The sequence below is a fragment of the Antechinus flavipes genome, chromosome 1, assembly GCF_016432865.1.
Source record: "Antechinus flavipes isolate AdamAnt ecotype Samford, QLD, Australia chromosome 1, AdamAnt_v2, whole genome shotgun sequence".
In the NCBI taxonomy this organism is placed as follows: Eukaryota; Metazoa; Chordata; class Mammalia; order Dasyuromorphia; family Dasyuridae; genus Antechinus; species Antechinus flavipes.
Window position 1 is genome coordinate 586,354,799 of NC_067398.1, and position 23,123 is coordinate 586,377,921.

A 23,123-nucleotide genomic window follows, 5' to 3' on the forward strand; every position below is an offset into this window, starting at 1 on the left:
GGAAAGTCACTTTGGTGGCTGAATGGAGGATGGATTGGAGTTAGGGGAGGTTTGAGATAGACAGACCCAATAGGTGGCAGTTGTAGTAGTCCAAATATGAGGTGATAAGGATCTGCACTGGAGTAGTGCCCAGTGTTAGAGGAGAGAAAAAAATCTGGTTTAATAATGACAAAAGCAGGAAGCATTTTCTTAAGATACAAATTGATACTGGTATCTTTGGGTGAATTGAGAAGGGAAGAGTATCTTCTATGTCTCAGTCACTGTGCTATTCACTTTACAAATATTGAGTTAGATACTATTATTATTCCCATTTTATAGTTGAAGAAACTGAGGCAGACAGATTACGTGATTTACTCAGGATCACACAGCTATTGAGTATCTAAGGATGGATTTGAACTCAGGTCTTCCTGATGTCAGGCTCAGTGCTCTATCAATTTTACACTTAGTTGCACAGGTGGCATAAGATTGGCAAAAACCAAAATCTTGAAGTTAAAATTCTTTTTTGACATAAGAAGAAGGAACTCTAGTTATTTTGCTTCTTTTGTATCCTTCAAAATGTCTTTTATTTATTCAACAAACATTTATATGCAAACTATGGAAGATACAAAGATGGAAAAGTACAACTCCTGATTTTTAATAAGAAATATGCAGAAAGTAAAAACAATACCAAGTATAGAGGAGGAATACATAATGTATTAGGCATTATAAAAAGAGTTAAAATGCTAAAACTTAGAATGAACTGTGGTTAAGTGAAAAAAGCTAAGAACCACAAATTTTTTAAAAATTATTTCATTTGTAGCTCTTTTAGAAAGCACTTTATGTGATAGTTAAGAATCGGAAACAAATCAAGTTTTCTTGCATACAGTACTAATATAAAAATGTTTTACATGAGCACACATGTATAACCTATATCAGATTATTTATTTTCTTAGGGAGGAAGGAAGAAAGAGAGAAAAGATAGAATTTAGAACTCAAAAATTAAAAAAAATTGTTTTTACATGTAATTGAGGAAAAATAAAAAATCATTAAAAAATATTGGAAACAAGGCAGATACCCATCAAGTAAGGTATGGCTAAACAAATGTGGTACATGAATGTAATGGAATGCTACTATGCTATTAAGAAGAATTTGGGGCAGCTAGGTGGTGTAGTGGATACAGCACCAGCCCTGAAGTCAAGAGGACCTGAATTCATATCTGGTCTCAGACACTTAACATTTCCTAGCTGTGTGACCCTGGGCAGATCACTTAACGCCAATTGCCTCAGCCAAAAAAAAAAAAAAAAAAAGTAATGAATTTATTGAATACATAGAAACATAGAAAGGTCGACATGGATTGATACAGAATGAGGTAAGCAGAGCCAAGAAAATTATATATATATAGTAACTGCAATAATATAAATGGAAAGAATAATGATACATTAAAAAATCAAAAATAAATGTAACAAAATTATACAAATCAAGTGGGACTCCAATGGAGAGTTATGAGAAAGCACAAGTGGGAGGTTCACAAGTATTTTATATTCACATGTTTATACATTGCATGTTTTTTACATTTTTAAAATGTATCAGTGATTGTATGACTTTTTTTCTATTAAAATGCTATATATTATATAGATTGGGAGGAGTGGGAAGGATATATTGGATACTATGGTAATGTAAGAAAATAAAAACTTATTTGAAAAATATTTTAAAATAGATATGATACCTGTTGTATCTATTTTACAGTATTGTTGTGAAGTTTTAATAATAAAAAATGTTGAGAGTTAGATGACTAGAGTCAGAGTAGTTACTAGTTCACTGTCCAGGTGTTGGAGGTCTTTAACTGAATATTCCAGAGATCTGTGTCTGGTCCCATACTGTCTTATGTCTTTATTAATGACTTAGGTAAAGTCATAATGGCATATTTGCCAAATTTGCAGATGTCACAAACCTGGGAAGGGTAGATATTTCATTGGAAGAAGAAAAAAGGAAGGAAGATTTTAATTGGTCCTAGAGGGAGAAATATACAGCTACTGACTATATGTGAACATCTTAACCTTGTCCTTAGTGGATGGTTCACCCTAATCACTGAGTTCCCTTTGAAAACTCTACTTATGTTAGGAAGATTGGTAGATTGTAGAACCATCTGCAGTACAGGGTCCATACAGAGATGTTGAGGTGGAATTTAGTGTGAGAAACAAGGACAGTGGCTACCCCTCTACAGATGTAGAAATGATTCCCGTTATAAGTATGCTAAGGATAAGAGAGTTTTTTCCCATGTAATTATGCATGACTTTGAAGTAATTGAGAGGGAAGTTATGATTATAGTCTATATAGGAAAAATTGATATTTTTCTCCTTCAGATTATAACTGGAGTACTTTACATTCTTTCTATTTTATGCATTTGTTCCCTATTTAATGTTTGGACAATATATTGAGGTATATAATGTGAAATGGAGGATGAAATAGGGAATGACATTTTTAGGATTGTATGTAGGTAACTCTGAGGTAGAATAAATGAAAATTATGTCCTGATATATTTCAGAGGCTTATATGGAAGTACCTTGATGAGATAGCCATGTGTAATAAAGATTCTGAGGGCCACAGTCAATTATCTAATTACTTTGTCATTGATGATTAGCATTGGAGGTAGGGAAAGCCCCAGGAAAATTGTAAAATAGGGAAAGTTCATCTGTTACCATCCCATCTATCTGTGAAAGTCAGTTAGTTAAGTGGAAGTGGAAGGATTAATCAACAATCATTTAAGTGATTACTCTTGACTATAAATCCAGCATGTTTTATTTTTTTTTAATTGTTCTTCCCTCTCCCTGATCTCACACTGAATTACGAATTGCCAAGTTTTGTTGATTCTACTTTCACACTCATTTGCCCTACCCCCTATCCCCAGAGAAGCAACTTATTCACCTCCTTTCACCTAGACTACTATAGTGGCTCCCTAATTGGTTTTCCTTACTTCTGATCTCTCTTCTTTTGGATTCATCTTTTATACAATTATATAATCTTCCTAAGCCCAAGTCTTATTATAGTCTCAAAGGCTTTTGGTGACTTCCTATTGCTACTAGGATAAAATAGAAACTCCCCAACCTGGTATTTGAAGCTCTTCACTAATATGAAATCAGCTAATCTTTTCAGATTTATGATATGTTGCTCCACTTTATGAGCCTTGTGTTCCAGCCAAACCGAATTATTAGCTGTTCTTCTGTAGCACTCCATCTCTATCTGATACTCTCTTGGATGATAGAGTCACAGAGAGCAGCACTCATCATCACCTGGGGAATTTATTCATTGTAGTTCCAAGGATAAGAATTTGGACCAATGATAGTTTTCGGAAATCAGATTTTTATGAACATTATGATGAAGGACTTTATAATAGAGCCCTCCAAAAGTGGAACTGGCCATTTTGTTAAGTAATTTGCTCCTATCTTTGGAAATGTACAAGCAAAGGTTAAGAATGTTGAAAAAGTGATCACTGCATTATTAGAGGTTAGATTAAATGATTTCTAAGGTCCCTTTCTACTCTAACATCCCATATTTTTACAAATTGATTATTACTATCTCATTTTGGGGGTAAGGAGAAAGGTGGGTGGGAGAGAAAAATAAATACTTGTTAATTGAAAAAAAATTTCTAAAATGTATTATTAATAGCATGTGTTGAGCAGTTCCTAATCAAATCACTCTACTAGGGTCACACCCAACTGCAGGAAGTCCCTAATTTGGACAGTGATTCAGTTGTAAAATGTATGCCATACTGTACAGAGAAGGAAGACTAAAAATTTTGATAACATATTTCCCCAATCCCTTTCTGTAACTCCTGAAAAATCAGGAAATGAGACTTAGGGGAACTGGAAGATAATAGGGTTATGAAGAAACCGGGAGAAAAGGAGGGCAAAACTACTCTCTGAGTAAGTGATTCCCTAGTAAACAGAAAACCTCACTACTGAGACATGTCACAGGGAAGATTCTAGGGAAGAAGCAATTTCAAGGATCAAGACTCCAGGTAATAAGAAGAAAGTGGACCTTAGATTCAAGGAAGGTCTAACCCTAGCCATCAAGAAATGACTAGGTGAGGGCTGAATGAAGGAGAGAAAGGATATTGTGGTCCTACACTAGAAAGAAAGCATTTATTAAGCACTTAAATGCCAGGTAATATACTGAGCATTGAAGATAATATTAACAAAAAGAAACACAGTCTCCCTCAAGGAGATTATATTCTAATGGGGAAGACATCACACAAAAGGGAGATAAAAGTGGGGAGAAGGAAATGAAGCAAAGGAGCATGATTTTGAGGGGACATGGTTTTGAAGTCTGGAGGAAATTAGAGGTCAGAAGCAGAGCTGGGAGAGAAATGAAAAGAGACCAACACAGATAGAGGAGCTATCACCACCATCATATGAAGGTTTCAAGAGGTACTCACCAATAAGAAATGAGGGGCAAGCCTTGTGAAGGGAGTGGTTCATGGAACATGCTCATCCCTGCTCTCTCCCACCTAGGTGTTGTTGATTATTTATATTATCAGATACATTACCTATATCTGGAATGTACTCCTTTTTCCTTTTGATCAACTGAATTCCTTGCCAATATTTAAAGTCCTGCTCAAAAACTATCTTCATGAAGCCTTCCTCCTCTTTCTGACCATATAAATGCCTTTTTAGTATCTCTTTAATTCATTCAACACATAAAGGTGTGTATTTTAGTAATTGCTTCTTGTCCTTTTATTGGACTATAAGTTTCATGAATCTGGAAGTAGTAAATACATAGGTGGGTAGGTACTCAGTGTACAGCATAAATCAGATTTTTTTTTTAACACACATGAGAAATGCTTAATATAAATAAAATAATATAAATAGTATAAAAGCATCTCACCAGTAGGCATTAATGGCCTTGAAAGAGAATGCAGCTATGTATAATCACTACATATAGTTTAAATTGTTCAAAATCAGAAATAATGAGTTTTTCAATGGGAATAACAAGAAAAAAAGAGGTATCCTAGAATACTTTGCAGCTTTACTCTAAGGATCATGAAACTTTTCCATCTGAATTGTAACTGAGACTTTCCAAAAATGTTGTGTACCAAATATGAGCTCCTTCAGAGCTGAAACTATCTTATTCTTCTATTTGTATCCTCAGCATTTAGCACAGTGCTTTGCACATTTGTTAAGTCCTTTCAGTCATATCCAATTATCATATCTAATCCCCATTTGGATTTTTTTCATTCTGGCTTATTTTTATGAATGAGGAAACTGAGGCAAACAGGGTTAAATGACTTTACCAGGGCCTCATAGCTGGTAAGATCAATGCTGGTCTGAGCATGGATTTGAATAATGTCTTCCTGAGTCCAGGTCTGGTGCTCTATCCACTGTGCCACATCTACCTGCCCTAACTGCCACTTACTTTGTATATAAATTCTTAATGAACAGTCACTCATTGACTTATTAGTGAAGGTAAAGATTTTTTCTAATCTATCCTAGCACCTATCACAATGCTCTATATACTATACTTTAATAAATAGTTGTAGAAATGTAGGAAAAGATCAGAATTTTAATGGAAAAACATAGGTTAATACAAATAAGCATTTATTGAGTGCCTACTAAATACCAGATTATGGAGATACAAAGCAAAAATAATTCCATATAGTGGATCCTGTTCTTCAAAAGTTTGCTAATAAAGATAGGGAAAAAAAGACTTCTCTACCCTTCCAAAGCATATAAGAATGACTTATGTAGTATCCATACATTTGTATTAACCTTATTTAAAAAAGCTTCCAGTCTCATTCTGAAAACTGATTTAACACACACACACAAACACACACACACACACACACACACACACACACACACACATTCCAGATCTATCTGGACAGAAATAGCTCATTTTACCCAATTTTTGGCTAAAATAACTTTGATGCTAAAATAACTTTGATTTTACTGTTAGTGACCCTTCCCAGTTGGAATTGGCCTTATTTATATTTGGTGTGGTTTCTCTGCTTTCAATTTTTTTTTCTTTTCATCACACTAGCCATTTTCAGCTGAGCATAAGTATCCAGAGAGAAAAGATAGAACTGGTCGTAACTATGAAATTCATTCCTTTTAGGGAAGAGATGAAAAATGGAAAATACAAGAAAAGAAATAAAATTAAAGTCATAAATGAGATCAGAGAAAACAATGAATGAGCAAGAGTAAGGAAGAAGAAATGGGAGAGAAATATGAGTATATAGCAATTGGAAAAGGGAAAACCTTACCAAGAAAAGTACAAGGAAAAAAAAACCAAATGAAAAGAAAATGCTATTTGAAAGAGATTCAAATCTACCAAAATGAGTCCAGGACCAAGAATCAAAGTTAATTCTGCTTCTAACTATCCCTAAAGATTCAATAAGAGTTCAGTAGAAGGGTAGCTAGTTAGCATGGTGGATACGCCTCTGGCCTCCAAGTCAAGAATAATTGATTTTGAATCTAGGTTCAGTTATTATTAACTACATGACCTTGGACAAATCATTTAATTCTAATTGCCTCAAAAGAAAAGAGTTCAGTAAGCTTATTTACTTACTTTCATTTCACATTTTTAAAATGAATCCCAAAATACTTATACCTGTCCCATGTCAATACAAATGTGCTTCAAACTTAATGTGTTAGGAATAGACTAAAAGAATGCCTTGGAAGAAAAACATTGTAGCATATAAATTCTTTTTTTTAATTAAAGCTTTTTGTTTTCAAAACATATGCACAATTTTTCAACATTGGCCCTTGCATAGCCTTGTGTTCCAAATTTTACCCTCCTTCTCCTCACTCCTTCCCCTTGATGGCAATCAATCTAATACATGTTATATATGTTAAAATATATGTTAAATCCAATATATGCAAACATTTATACAGTTATTTTGCTGCACAAGAAAAATCAGATCAAAAAGGAAAGAAAATGAATAAGAAAACAAAATGTAAGCGAACAACAACAGAAAAAGTGAAAATTCTATCTTGTGTTCCATACTCAGTTCCCTAGTCCTCTCTCTGGGTGTAGATGGCTCTCTTCATCACAAGATCATTGAAACTTAAATGCCTGATTCTTAAGATGGTGGTTATTTTCATTATAAGCAGTATGGAAATATTGGGAAGAGCATTGGATTTCTAGGTTCTGTTCATAACTCTGCCACTGGCTAATTGTGTGATTCAAGTCATCTAATTTGGGGGGACCTCAGTTTCCTGATTTATTAAACAAAATCTCTTCTAAGTTTATTTTTCTATTCTAACAATTAATATTGCTGCTGTACCCAGAGGCTGGAGTACTATGTACTTTCATACATTAAAGGAACCATCTGCTATAGATTCATATATATGGTGGATTTAGTTTAGTCACGGTGAAATCTGATTATTAAGGAAAAAAGGTCAGACTGCTTTTATCATGCTCTTTGGATTATTATATTTCCATCCTGACACCCAAGAAGAAATTAATTAAAGCTTAGGTTTTGGTCTGAGTCCAGGGTGTTGTTTTCAAAAATGGGAAGTAGAAAGGTATTCAATGTGTAATGTACATCAGATGTGGGACAGTTATTTATTTCCCATGCACAACAGGCTCACAAGCAGGTATTAATAAAAAAATTTTAAAATTCTGTGAAGTATAGTCACTATTATATTTTACTGGGAAATTGATACATGAAGGAACTATACAACTTGTGAGACTGCTGAATTGGCATTTTATATTTCATCTCTGTTTTGAACTGTCTAAAATATTCCCTCTAGGTCTACATCTTTTGATAATACAGGCCAAGGTTTAAGCTGGAGCTCCTTCCTTTGTCTATAGTATCTGCTATAATGCAGAGATTGCCTTGATTGAAGACTTAGGAACTCAGAAAGTTGTATTTAAGACTGAGTATATTTGCCTTGGGATCCCTATTCAATCACCTTTCTTCAGGAAAGAAAAAACAGGAGGGAAATGGGCATGAGGCTCAGCTTACCTGTAGTTAAGTTTCGTTCTAATTGCCATGTGACTGGAGAGTAGGGGCATGGGGAAGGAAAGAGCTCCCTTCCCTTAGTCTTGTCTGCATGAGAACATTACTTGCCACATGGAGGGTGGAAGAAATAAAAGTGTTAAATATAGTCAAGTTAAAAGGACTAATAATTCACTAGCTCTTCCTGCTCAGTGGATAGTAATGGGGTTGTTTTGTAATCCTCAAAGTGCCAAAACCTTCAGCACTCAGTCACATATGATCAGAGCAGTTTTATCCCAATCTCTGTTCTAGCATACATGACAACTTTGTACATGCCCTATTACTCTCTTATAAATATAGTTTGAATTTCTTGTTAATCTCAGAAGAACAAAAAGAAATTTCCTTCATTTCTTAAAATTATAAGCACATAGAAGAAAATTGTGTGATGAAAATCAGCTTTATAAAAGACAGCATATTGTTAGGTTCTTTTTATTTAACTTTTCTGAAGGAAAAGCTTCATTAAAAACCTTAACAATTTCCAGAACTTTTTGTCTTATTTATGCTAACCTCATTTTTTTCAAGTTTTTTTTTTATTATAGCTTTTTATTTACAAGATATATGCATGGGTAATTTTTCAGCATTGACCTTTTGTTCCAACTTTTCCTCTCCTTCCCCCCACCCCTCAAGTTTTTTTTTTTTTTAAATTTTAAAGACTATTTGAAGAATTCCACAAAATAACATATAAAAAGTCAAACAATATCTTTGCAACTATTCATATTACTTTCTGACATCAGCAATCTTTAAGTCTGAGAAAACTATTGTAGAAAAATTCATATAAGTAGCCTCAATTTCCTCATCTATTAGCTAAACAGAAAAGCATAATAAGAGAAAAGGTATGAAAGAACAAAGCATTGTTTGCTTATGTGCAACAAAAGGAACAAAGCATATGAAGGATCAGAGCAAGGGACTTTAGAAGTTACTCAGACAAGATATTATAAAGTTTGCAAAGTAGTATACACATTTTCTCTTTAGAATCTTATAAAAATCCTATAAAGTAGGTATAGCATGTATTATACTTATTTAAAAGATGTTATTTTTTCTTTTTTAAAAATAAGTTTTATTGATATTCTCTGTTTTTTATACCACCACAATATCCCATGTATCCCTCCTTCTCTGTTTACTTGAGTAATATCTCATATAATAAATAGTATTTTTTTAAGAGAGGGAGAACAATGTCAGCACAATTGATTGATACATTGAAAAAAATCTAAAAACATGAACAATGTACAAATATATGCAATGTGTAACACTTGTGGACTGATCACCTCTATAAAGAAATAGGTTGGGAACATTTCTTTCAGGAAAAAGCCAGTTCTTCCTATTTTTCACTTTGCTTCTGAATCTAATGGGTATGGACAATTTCATTTATTTATTGAAATATGGAATCCTATAAGTTTTTTAGTTTTAGTTTTTGGTTTTGGTTATCAGGTTATCTAATTATTTTTCTTGACCTTTTCTAGGTCAGTTTTTTATAGGAAGAACCTTACATTTTCTTGTATGTTTTCAGTCTTTTGATTTTGTTCTCATTGTTATGCAATCACTGATTTTCTCTTTGTCCTCTTCTTATTTTCTGGTCTGGTACTTAGGTAAAAACTTCTTTACTAGACTGTTTATTCTATTTTTCTTCTTTTTTCTAGAGGTCTCATTTTATGTATAATATTCTATTTTATTTTTTATTTCATCTTTTCCAGAAATTCTAATAGATTTTGTCATTATAAAGTCATTTTCTTCTCTGTATCTTGGATGTCCCTAAATCTATAAAAAAATTTTCTCTCCATTTTCTTATTCTATTTTCTCATGTTCCAGCTTTAGATACTGAATTAGGATTTTGACAGGATCAGACCCTAATAGCTCCTGCCCACTTAGATGGGATGGTGAGCCTGTTTGTCCCTGATCTGCATGATATGAGGCCTTGCTGCTACCTCTCTTTTGTGCTGGTATGTGTTCTACACAAAATAGCAGCAGGCACCAGACTCACCTGTCCTTCAGCTAGAGAGTTCTCAGCACTTGAGGGTCACTGAGGGCAGTTCAGCTTATTACAAATTTTTCAGAGCTCCAATAGAATGTGAACTGATCAATCCTCTCAGTAAGAGCTTTGCCAACTTTGTTCCCAGAGCTCTGACTGGACTTGGCTCTTGTAGGGCCTTTTTGCTAGTCCCCTCAGAAACTGCAGGTATCAGAAGGCCTCCAAGTCCTGTGCTTGCCTTGCCCTGGCTTCCCCATGGGGTCCTCTTGTTTTTGTCTGCTGACTTCTAAGTATCTCCCTTTGCTAATATAGGCTTGAGTTAAAGTATTTATTATAGTATCTCTTTATTTCTCAATAATTATTCAGTACACAGTACACTAATATTTTATCTTTTCTGAATATTTGACTGGAAGCTTCCAATTATTGTCTCAAAAATGTGGGTATGATTATGTTATTCCCTTATCCAGGAATTTTCAGCAGCTTCTTGTTACACTTAGGATAAAGTACAGCCTCCTAGGTTATCATTCAGTGTCATTCATAATTTGATTCTAGCTGTCTTTGCAGATTAATTTTATATTATTCCTCTTAATAAACTGTATATTCCAACCTAACTGGCTTACTGTTGTGTCCCCAATATATGGCAATCCAATATTGTGCCCAGTCTAGAATTTTCTTCTCTTACCTCTTCATCTTGGAATTCATTATAAACAATAACTTTATGACAATAATTAAATATTATATTTGTAAATAAGTTTTATAAATATAAACAACATAAACTATAAATTGCATTTATAAGTAAATACAACCAACAAATAACAATAAATATTTGATCTATCCATTAGCCCCCCTTCAAGAGTCATCTTTAATATCATGTCTTACATGAAGCTTTTTCTAGTATTCTCCCACCTCATCTCCTTCCCTTTCCTCAATTACACACATCCCAAATGATTTTGTATTTATTTTGAACATACTTTGCATTTACTTATCTGTGTGTTCCATCCCCCACCTGGCAGAACATATGTTTTTTTTTCTAGTGGTATTTTGTATTCTGAATTTAAACATCAAATAAGAACATTTCCATATACAAAACAGAAGACAAAAAAAATCTAATGCATTTAATGAAATAGCATTTTGACAAAAATAGAAACAAAATATTGCTCTCATAAACTTGGTATATAATCTTCCATAACCACATATAGCATTAATTAGAAAAATAGACATATCTAGAGAGCAACTATGTAGATGGATGTATATGTGGCCAAGGCATACATATAAAGAACTATATACATAGAGCCAAAATGTGGAAGAGCATCTCATATTTCTGTTGCAGATGGTCATTGATGTCTTCTTGTAATGTTAGTGTATTGTTAATATCAGACTTTACTCACTTAATGAACTGATCTCATAGCCTCTTCTAGACACTGTTTAGTTTCTACCATTCACTGTTCTTCTGTGGTCTATAAAACCGCTAACTTCCAGATTGACTGAAATCCTTGGCTAGCTTTTTCTCAGAAAAAGCAAATACTTCTCTATTGCTATATGATTTTCCCCAGTTCTTTAAGAAAAGGCAAAAAATTCTTCCAGTAGGACCAGCAAAAAGCCTCCCCTGTATTGTTTCCTCAATCTTGATTCCTGAGACATTTTGTCCTAGTAGGTAATTTCAAACCAAGTGCCAAGTTCTTCAGAACAAAGTAAAGATTAGAATTCATCATAACTCATCCCCTTTCTATTTTCTTTTTTTAAACTTTTATTTATATTTTTCCCTTTCCATTTTTTTTATCATTTTCACTTTTCAAAATTACATTAATCACTCAAAATGGTAAAGAAGACAATTATTTGGGACTGTTCAGGGTTTTCCCATGGAGAAGTAGGGCTCTCCATAAAACTATGAAAACTTTGTGTAGAAAATGTCACTTGAATTTTGAAGAAAATTAGGGATTCGAAGAGATGAATTAGGGAAGTAATTCCTTCCAGATTCAAGGAACAACTATGCAAATGTAGATGTGTGAGATGGAAAATTGTATATAACAAGGAACAGCAAGAATTTCAGTGTAATTGAACTAAATTGTGTATGAATGGAGTAACATATATATTAAAACTAGAAAGGTAGATTAGAGTCATTTGTTAATAATATAAAGGGGATTCTCTACAACATGGGCAAGGATTGGGTCAAGTAATAGAAGCACAGAAAGGGATAGGAGTGACATGGATGGGTTGACCAGAGAAGGAAGCTTTGTCACAATCTAGATCAAAGGATTTGTGAGTAGAGCAACAGGGCAGTAAATTATCAGTTGCTTCCTGGATGAAATGATCATTTTCTTTCATTATCCGTCTCTCAACTAGAGGGCTGAGGAAAGAGAGAAGAAGATGATAAGGGTAAGAAGAAGGCAGGTAGAGTAGCTTGATGGCATAGCAAATCATAAGTAATTGCTTCTATTGAGCAATCAGTTCTAAGGTTGGCAGGATCTTAGGTCAGTTAGTCACCCAGGCAATAAACATGTGTTATGTGCAGATTATGTACCTTGTATTGTTGTAAATTGTTGTTCCTTTTTCATTTCTTTTTTTTAAATAACTTTTTATTGACAGAACATATGCCTGGGTAAATTTTTACAGCATTATCCCTTGCACTCACTTCTGTTCCGACTTTTCCCTTCCTTCCCACCACCCTCTCCCCTAAATGGCAAGCAGTCTTATACATGTTAAATATGTCATAGTATATCCTAGATGCAATATATGTGTGCAGAACCGAACAGTTCTCTTGTTGCACAGGGAGAATTGGATTCAGAATTCCTTCTTCATTTCAAAGAGGACCAGTTACATCATGTAATGATGTCTTGACTTGAAAATGAATTGGATTTAAGTAAAGTACAAGTGCTCACTTTCTTTTTAAAGTCATTGGATCCAGTGGCAATACAAAAATCAAAATGACCAGTGATGGCCTGGGATGCAGGATGGCATCTTCAAAGTCTGACCAAACTGTTAAGTACTCCGCAGTGACTACTTTGGCCACCTTATGGCCCTTGGAACAAATTGTCCTCATCTACCCATTCCACCAGGTGAAGTCTTCACATGCTTGGGCTGGACATCCCCCTAACTTACTGACAGGTTTTAGGCTTCGGTCTAGTTAAGCTCATCTGCCAAGATAGTCTCCTTGGGGTGCATCTTCATGCCGTAGCTTCTTGGAACCATAGGTGAGGGTTGGATGGGAACCCTGAAAAAGACTTATGAGTCTCTTTCTTAAGCACCCCATACACTGTGCTAGGTATAGGGCATTCAGAGAAAGGCAAAAGATAGTCTCTGTTCTCAAGGATCTCATGATTTAAGGATGGAGATAATGTGGTCTTAGCAGGTTGTAAAGAGTGAGCCATGTGTGAAGTGTTCACCTTCCTGTCACACAACTCCTACACCATTTCCCTGAAGCAGAAAGTGTCCCACATTCAACTGTCATTTGGTAACAAGAACAGTGATTTGTACCACTTTATAATTCATTAACTCTCTGGGACTGCACCTACGCCATTATTGCAAGATGTATATAGTAGGCTGTTTGATGCTTCCATTGTTTGTTAGTCATTTAAAATGTTCTTTCTATTCACTACCCTTCTTTTTAGTTTCTGTGTCAATCTGTTAGCACAAAAGGAGAAAGGAAGATGGGTCTATTTGTCAGTACAGATTGTTAGTATTTCGAAGGTTGAACACTGCATTATGTGTAGCTTTCTGAATTTCCAAGTTAGCATAATATTTAAAATGCAAAATAGGAGTCTTCCTAATATTCTCTTATGTTTCTTGTACTTGACAGCAAGAGATTTCAAGCCTTTTCATAACACATAACATGATTATACTTTACTTCCCCTCATGCATTTTGTACACCATTCAAATTGGCCTACTTAATGTACCCTAAACACAGCAGTCCATCTCCTGTTTTGGTACATTGGCCTGGCTTATCATATTGCTAGAATGTTCCTTCTTTCCTCTATATGATAGAATATCTAGTTTTTTTTCTCATTTCCCTCACTTAATAGTGTTCTGCTACTACTAAAATTACTTTGCATTTATTTTTTACGTATATTGTTTTCAACTAAACTTAGGATGTTTCACCCACGTTTGTAGATAAAGATTTGCTCATCAGGGAATGATGACATGATGCTGCAAACCTGTGGGAGAAAAAGTGGAGTTGGTACCAGAGTTTCTTAGAAATGTAATACACAAGGTTCTAGACATATGACTGCAACTTCCAAAGTCTATCTTTTTCTCCCTGAAGGATGTCTGGAATCATATATGCCCAAAGCATGCATGATGTGTCCACATCAACATTCTCTCCATCAATTAGTAGTCATCTAAGTAGCCATATCTTCCCCTCTTTCCCTTTATAAACTTAAGCAAAAAATATATTATAAAAAATATTATAAACCCCAGACCTAAGTGAAAATCTGTTTATGTATATTCTAACTTTACTTCTCTTTGTGTATGTTATACATATTCACCTATCCAAAGCTTCTTAAATGTGGGTCTCAATCTCATTTGAGGTCATATAACTGCATATTGGGTCATGAAATTATGATTTATTATCAGCAAATGTTTGATCTGTACATTTATTTTGTATTCCCAGATCATGTAAAAATTTCTTGGGTGAAAAAGGATCACGAGTGGAAAAATTTTAAAAAGCACTGACCTAGGTTATAAGCAATTTGAGAGCAAAAATTGTTTTATGTCTGACTTTGTATCTCTAGATACATGGTATGTGACATATCACAGACATTTGATAAATGTTTAATTAAAGTAAATAAAACTATTTTAGTTAGGAACAACTAGGTAGTACAGTGGATAGAGCACCAGGTCTAAATGATGAAGACCTGAGTTCAGATGTAGCCACACAACCTTCCTAGTTTTGGGACTCTGGAAAAAATTACTTAACCACTATTTGTCTCAGTTTCCTCATTCCCAAAATGAAGATAAAAATAGCACCTACCTCCCAGGGTTGTTATGAGGATCAAATGAAATAATTATTATAAAATACTTAGCACAGTGCCTGGCACCTAGTAAGCACTATATTATCTATTTTTTTCTTATTACAGTGTTTGGCACATAGTATATACCTATTTATATAATATGTATAGTATATAGTATATAGCTATCCCCACAAATCCATGGCAGTAGCCAACTTATTTTCTTTTATATATTTTTATAGTAATTCTTATTTCTCTTTGGATGTTTGATCTATATAAAGGTAAGGATGAAAACTTCCTCTCCCAAGAAATCTTCTTTTCTTTCAATAATTCAGTTCCTCAAGCCTTTTTCTTCTCTTTCCAGGCTTTTTCTTTTGATTGAATAAGTCTTAAATAATTTTAAAGCATAATAATAAAGAAACTTCAAAAGTTTCTGTTAGTGTGGCTATGTAATTGGCAATAAAAAGCTAAGGAATAGTCCAAACCTAACTTGTAGAGTTTGGAATAGCTAAGTTTTTATTAGCATTTTGTTTGTTTGTAATTTGAGAAATTTGCTATTAGAAATGAGTAATCTGATAATGCTAAATACAATCAAAGGTCTGTTGTGAGATTTATCTGCAAGGTATAAGGTGTTATTGTTTGGTGAGATCACTCTTTTATATGGTGTCAGGAGTTAATTTCTACTAAAGAGTGACTAAAGGAAAGCAGAATTGGAAATCTATAAAATCAACACTTCAGAATTTCAATTATTTTTTATTCTATGCTGGTTACCTTGTGTACCTTAGATGGGCTGTAAATGGGTAATGAGTTGAGCTCAGATTTGAGCAATAATATGAGAAGTTTGGGGTGAATTACCTTTTGATGTTCTCATAGTGATTCTACACAATTTATCACTGCAAAAGATCATCTTTTAACATTAATATCCTCCCAGGAATGCTATGTGGATATGAATTAATATTACAAGCAATCAAAAGTGGAATGAATGGGAAGATATACAGTAGATGTAGGCAGACACCCACATCTTAAGAACTGTCCTAAAAAGATATTATGGAAGAGGATGCAGATGACCAGAAGAAGAGATGGGCCAGCCATGTAGTCAGAGCACCAACATTAGGTGGACTTACCTAGAAACATATTGGTATCCTGAAGAGTCAAAGAAAAGGGAGTTCTTTAGCAGATTATATGAGGAGGATGTTTGGGAAAACACAGACAATAATCACACTGGATAAAACAACATGGAAGGATTACATAGGCAGAAAAAGTAGCTACACAAATGAAATCTGGATCAGATTTCACCAAAATAGTGCTTATATATTATTTTTAGACTTTTAAACTTCCTTTTCAACTTACTCTTTTGATAACTAAAATTAGAACATCTTATTACTAGTAATTTAAACATTACACATTTTTTTATCAACATGTAGAAAGTCATAAGGTATCAACATAATACCATATATTCTTTCTCCTTTCTGTAAGCCATTTTCACCATGGCATCACTTCTCTGATTGCATGATCCTCTTCAAAAATGAAAGACAAACAACAAGCTCTGTGAGTAAAGCTGCCCCATTGGAGATCAAAGTAAAACGATCAGTTGGGCAACATATCTTTTCCTTTCTTCCTTCCTGTCGGCCTTCTTTCCTTCCTTTTCTCTATGTCTTCTTGCACAAAATAATGAGAGACAGACACACACACACACACACACACACACACACACACACACACAGAGAGAGAGAGAGAGAGAGAGAGAGAGAGAGAGAGAGAGAGAGAGAGAGAGAGAACATTAGATTTCACCCAAGGAGAAATTTCCCAAAGTCTCTAGCATAGTAGGGGATAAGGACAGGACCAAGACAATCAGCTATTTTACAATTCACTTTCTTTCTTTTTTTTTTTTTTTCCTATCCCATCAGGAACCTGAAGAGAGTCTTGAATTAATTGTCTTCACTCTCAAAACTGGAAACCTCCAAACCAAAATTTCTCTTTTTAGCTCTCAACATGCAGACATGGAGCTTGTAGTAATCAATCACAACCCATGATGATAGTTGCAAGCAAGTGGCCCTTTTAGCCAAAGATTATGCTTGAAATGCTACTTACTTCACAGCATTATACTAAAGTGCTTTGAAAATCTTAAAGTACCATGTGTATGTGAGTAAAATTAATATTTTAATATTCATTAAGTTGAGAGAGAGAGAGAGAGACAGAGAGACAGAGAGAGAGAGAGAGAGAGAACGAGAACCAAGGCTGATCAAGAATTTTTGAAAGCATCATTTCTAATTGACTTGGATTCTGACTACCATCTATAACACATTCAATCAATTACCAAGTCTTACAGTTTCTTCTTCCATACATTTTGTCCAATCTATCCCTTCCATTTTCTATGCTTATATAGCTACCATGCTACTTCAAGCCCTTATATTGTAATCACCTCTTAACTGATCTCTCTACCTCAAGTCTTTTCCTTCTCCAAACCATTATCTACCTTGCCATTAAAGTGATTTTCCTAATGCACAGGACTATGTCACTCTCCTATTCAGTAAATTCCAGTAGCACTCTATGAGCTCAAGGAGCAAATACAAACTCTTGTTTGACATTTAAATCTCTTCACAACTTGGCTCCTAATTCATTTTGAAGATGAAGGTAAAATTATATAACACTCTCCTTCAGGCTCTTTACTATACATCCAAAATATAATACTTCATGTCCTGTCTGCACACCTTTGCAAAGGTTATTCCCCCATACCTAGAATGCCTACTTCTACCTCATGGAATTTATTCCTTCTTTCAGAATTCAGCTCAAGAACTACTTTTTACATGAAATCTTTTTCTACTCTCTCCTCCTTACCTCAAATTTGCATATAATATATTTTGACTCTCCCAGTAGAATATAAACTCTTTGAAGGCAGGGATTTTTTTTCTTTATTATTACCTGGCACAGTCCCTGGCAGTTAGCAAGTGCTTAATAAATATTTGTTGATTTAGCGATTAATTTCTAATCTGTGGTTTGGGGGAAGTTAATCATTTCCTTCTCCCATTCAGTTATAATAAGGTAAAACCATACTTCTTGACCTCCTTCCAGTTCTATACTACTGCAAGAGAAGGGTGATTTGGTCCTCCCCTCCCTCAGCTCAGCTGATGTAGTCCCAGGATATAATCACAAAAGATGAGGTATAATATGTTTACCAGGTGCTAACATCCAATAATCCCTCTCCAAAAACCGAACATTTCTTCCTCCCTTTGATTGTCTTTTTGGAGGTCTTTAAAATAGCTAAGTCTGGAGTCAATCAATGGTTCATAAGAGGAAACCACTTGGGGAGAAGGGAATTTCTCTTTTCTCTATTTCCCATAAATCATATTACTTTAAAATGGACCTATCTGACTGAAGGAGATGACATCTCTATCAGACTCAAGAGAACACACACTCTCTAGAGGAACAAAAACACTGAATTCAAGTGTTCAAGCAGCTTCAAGGACCAATGGTACCTTTGGTATCAAGAGAGATAGTTAATCTTCACAAGCAAGAACTGAAATGGGGAAAAGAACAGATCCTGGGAGCCAGTGGAGCAGGAGTTGAATTATGGAGAGGAGTGGATCTGGGAGCCCGGAGGAGAGGCTGGCTCAGCAGAGATGCCATGCCCAAGACAGAGTTTCATTAGAATTCCATGAGGAAAGAATGAATATTATGGTATCAGAGGTGTCAGTTGCTTTGGTCACCTATTTCCCATACATATGTATCACATTACCATTGCATTTTAAATCCCATTAGGGCTAATAGGAAGCATATCAGGAAAACTTTATGAACCAGGATCCCCTCTGGAGACCCAACCTGTGAGTCCACATACAAGTTGGGAGACCTGCTCATAGAGAGGGATATACCAACTTCCTAAGGGTAGACAAATTTTATGTCTGGTTATAGCATATCTTCTTTGCTTATTGGAGCACATAAAAAGAGGGAGATTATGTTAGAGATTGTTGTTTAAATGTTTTTATTTTAAAATTTGTAATTAAGGGAACTACTTAGAAGCCTTATAATTTTTTTTTAAAGACTAGTTTGTTTATTTTACTTTTGTATTTTCTTTTTTTAGCTTTTTATTTTCAAAATATATGTAAATTTCACTATTTTGAAACCTTGTGTTTCAAATTTTTTTCTCCCTCCCTCTCCCCACTCTCTCCTACATTATAAGTAATCCAATATATGTTAAATATATGCAAATCTTTTATATATATTTCCACAATTATCAAGCTATACAAAAATCAAATTAAAAAGGAAAAAAGATGAGAAAGAAAACAAAAAGCAAGCAAACAGTAACAAAAAGGTGAAAATACTATATTGTGATCCACATTCAGTCCCCAAAGTCCTCTTTCTTGATAAGATCTCTCCTATTACTAGTCTATTGGAATTGGCCTGAATCATCTCATTGAAAAGAGCCACATCCATCAGAATTGATCATCATATAGTTTCGTTGTTGCAGTGTATGATGATCTCCTGGTTCTGCTCATTTTACTCAGCATCAGTTCATGTAAGTCTTTAGAGAGAAGACTTTCTAAAATCATCCTGTTGATTGTTTCTTATAGAACAATAATATTCCATAACATTCATATACCACAATTTATTCAGCCATTCTCCACCTGATGGGCATTCACTCAGTTTCCAGTTTCTGTCACTCCAAGAAACATTTTTTAACAAACATTTTTGCACATGTGAGTCCTTTCCCCTTTTTATGATCTCTTTGGGATATAAACCCAATAGAGACACTACTGAATCAAAGGGTATGCACTTTTTTTTTAATAATTTTTTATTGATAGAATGCATGCCAGGGTAATTTTTTACAGCATTATCCCTTGCATTCATTTCTGTTCTGATTTTTCCCCTCCCTCCCTCCACCCCCTCCCCCAGATGGCAAGAGTCCTTTACATGTTGAATGGGTTGCAGTATATCCTAGATACAATATACGTGTGCAGAACCAAACAGTTTTCTTGTTGCACAGGGAGAATTGAATTCAGAAGGTAGAAATAACCCGGGAAGAAAAACATAAATGCAAGCAGTTTATATTCATTTCCAGTGTTCTTTCTCTGGGTGTAGCTGCTTCTGCCCATCTTTGATCAATTAAGGCTCTCTTTATCAAAGAGGTCCACTTCCATCAGAATACATCCTCAAACAGTATCATTGTTGAGGTATATAATGATCTCCTGGTTCTGCTCATTTCACTCAGCATCAGTTCATGTAAGTCTCGCCAGTCCTCTCTGTATTCATCCTGCTGGTCGTTCCTTACAGAACAATAATATTCCATAACGTTCATGGGTATGCACTTTTTGATAGTCCTTTGGATGCCTTATCATTTTATAGAAATTATCCTAAACTCCTGGGGGCAATCTATCTATCTCATCAGAACAGACAGTCTAGAAGATCCAACCAAACTATAGAAGCTGAATATGGACATGGCAGGGAATAATGTGTCTGTCATCCCTCCCCTGCCGTCTGGGCCCAGGATCTCAGTGATGAATCCCACAGAAAAGCCCCACAAGAGAAACTGTAGAAGGAGGACCTAGTGGACAAGTCCTCTTTCTTTTTCTTTTTAAAAATTTTTAATAATAGCTTTTTATTTTCAAAATACATAAAAAGATAGTTTTCAACATCCACCCTTGCAAAACTTTATATTCCAATTTATTAAATAAACACTTATTTAAAAAACACTTCTTAAATATGAGCTATGTAAGGGCAAGGATTATATTTTTGTTATTGGTTATTTGTTGTATATACAAATATACATATTTGTATACCTGGCAAACTGTATGTGCTTAATAAATACTTGATTACTGTAAAAACAGAAACAAAACACAACAAAACACTTCTTATGGGCCAAATTAAGCACTAGGGATAAAAAGAACAAAATACATTTCCAGCCTTGAAGGAACTCATAATCTCATGAGGGGGACAATATACAAACAACTATGTACAAACAAGTTAGATAGAGAATAAATAAGAGATGAAGATTAAGATTAAGCAATTTTTGAAGTTTTTGAAATTGTTATACCTTTGATCTATTATTGTATTTTTACTATTCTGTCCTGTCTTTCTACCTAATTTTATATTCTCTTTATTGGGTTTTGTTATCAATATCTTTTTTAAACGAATAAGAGATTGACCTTCCTGTTTCCCAATGAGGCCTTCTAATTTTCAGAATTTCAGATTTCTAAGGGACCCCTGAATTCATTTAATCCAACACTAGGTCAGAGGAGATTTAGGAGATAGCAGTAGAAGGCCAGTAGTGGGTAACAGTAAAATGGCTGGTATGAAAAAGAGGCTCCATGAAGAAGAACATTAGGAAAGATGGCAAAGATGCTGAGGGAAGAGGGGGAAGAGGTACCCTCTCCACTCTCCAGGCTCAGGCCATGTAGTACTGAACCATCTGGCCTTTCCAGTAGTTATGGTGCTCAACAAAGCACACTCTTTCAGTGTTCCATAACTAGGACTGTGCTTTCTTGGAGACAGCTTTTTCCCAGAACTACCCTCACTAAATTAATAGTGTCATTTTGTGGTTGTTTTCACTGAATGTTCCCTGAATGTTCAATTAAGAGAGACCTTAAAAATAATATAGTCCAGTCCTTTTCTTAAACTTTTATCATCATGTAATACCTCTTTAAGTTGACTATATGATCTTTAAATAATACCCTTTGTTCCCAAATCTCAACAGACTTGAAGAACTCAAGCAACTTTTTTCTATTTTATAGGTAGAGAACATGAAGAACAAAATGATGTGATTGTGAACTGTGTGACAGAAAAATCAGTCATAAACCTAAATGGGGCAGCAAGCGAAGACTACAATAATACAAAGGGAAAAAGAATAATACTTCTAGATTTTAAATGTTAATTAACTCCATACAGATTTGTAGTAGCAAAACAGATCCACCAAATCTTCTACTCAGATTGCTTCTGCCACTGCACATAAATCCACCCTGCTACTCAATCCCACAGTAAGTCACTGTCTTGCTCAAGACTTTGTTGACCCTTAATTTTGAGCTCTGACAAAGGTGTTGACCAAAACTTCTACTTGGTGACCCTTTATAACAAGCCTGATTTATTGTCTGTAAGTGTATTCATAAATACATTCACGTTAGATCTAGAGGGGAAAAATAATATAAGGTTAAGTCATGATTAGGAGATTTTAATTTAATATAAGAGCCAGAGTTTCAATTATGCCATAAATTTGATGGGTTTATTCTAGCCTTAAGCTGGAATTGGAGCCTGTCCAATATTGAATTTAAAATGCTTTTCATTAAAACAATTGTATATATTTTAATAAAATTACATGAATTTTCTATATGAGTGGAATTCTAACTTATTGAATGTAGTTTGTGTGTTTGGAAATATTTATTTTAGAAAAAAAAATAAACTTCTATAGGAAAATTCAAAATTAGACTAAGTGGAAAATAAACCTTTCTTAAGATACACATGTGGTATGGTATATTGCAATGTTGCCCACAATATTGCCCTAAGCATTTCCATTATTTCCGATTCACTCAACTGTACACTTTTCCTTTGATTTGAACTTTATGAGCATCTCAAAGGAACATTTTAAAACACAATTTTTAAAAGACCTATTCAAAGGGAGAAACTTTTTTAAAAGCTAGCATGTAGAGCTGTGCTGTTTGCCTTTTAGTTTTAAAAATAAGAAAATTTCTAAGCATGCTTCAGAAATATTGTTCAGATTTCTAGGATGTTTTTAGGAAAAAAAATGGACAGTGAACTGAATATTATGGTTTAATTTTCATAAGTTTTGGTAGAATATGTTTAATGGAAATTTGCTTTGGTTAAATGAAATAAACTATTGAAGAACCATAAACTAGTGACATTGTGAAATGGTACCTTAATTTCCTCAACTGTAAGAACAAGACACCTGCTTCTTGGGAGTGGAAAGTGATTTTTTTTGTTTATGGCTAAGAGGTAGCTCACCATTCTCATTCAGATAAAATCTCCTTCGTAAGTGATACCATTAAAACAAAAATCTGAAGAATTTTTCAAGCCTGGAGCAACAACCCACTTATTTATTTATTAGTTTGTTTTAGCAATATTAGATTTCCCCTGTCCCTTCATTTCCTACTGCAACTAATGAATTGGGACAATCCCTTGACGTTTGTTGCAAAGAATCTTATAGTAATCAATCAACTAATCAATAAACATTTATTAAGCACCTATAATATTCCAGGAACTGTGCAAAGTACTCCTATGATATTAAATGAGC

The 23,123-nt window shown here is 34.3% G+C and overlaps 1 long non-coding RNA gene across 1 annotated transcript in view; it reads left to right on the plus strand.

The window, feature by feature from the left end:
- LOC127544339 (uncharacterized) overlaps positions 1–22,074 on the plus strand; it is a 49,756-nt gene extending 27,682 nt beyond the window's left edge. Inside the window, exon 3 of the long non-coding RNA XR_007949426.1 lies at positions 21,613–22,074. This is a non-coding gene — a long non-coding RNA (uncharacterized LOC127544339). The remainder of the gene's footprint in view (positions 1–21,612) is intronic.
- Positions 22,075–23,123: the final 1,049 nt, after the last annotated feature.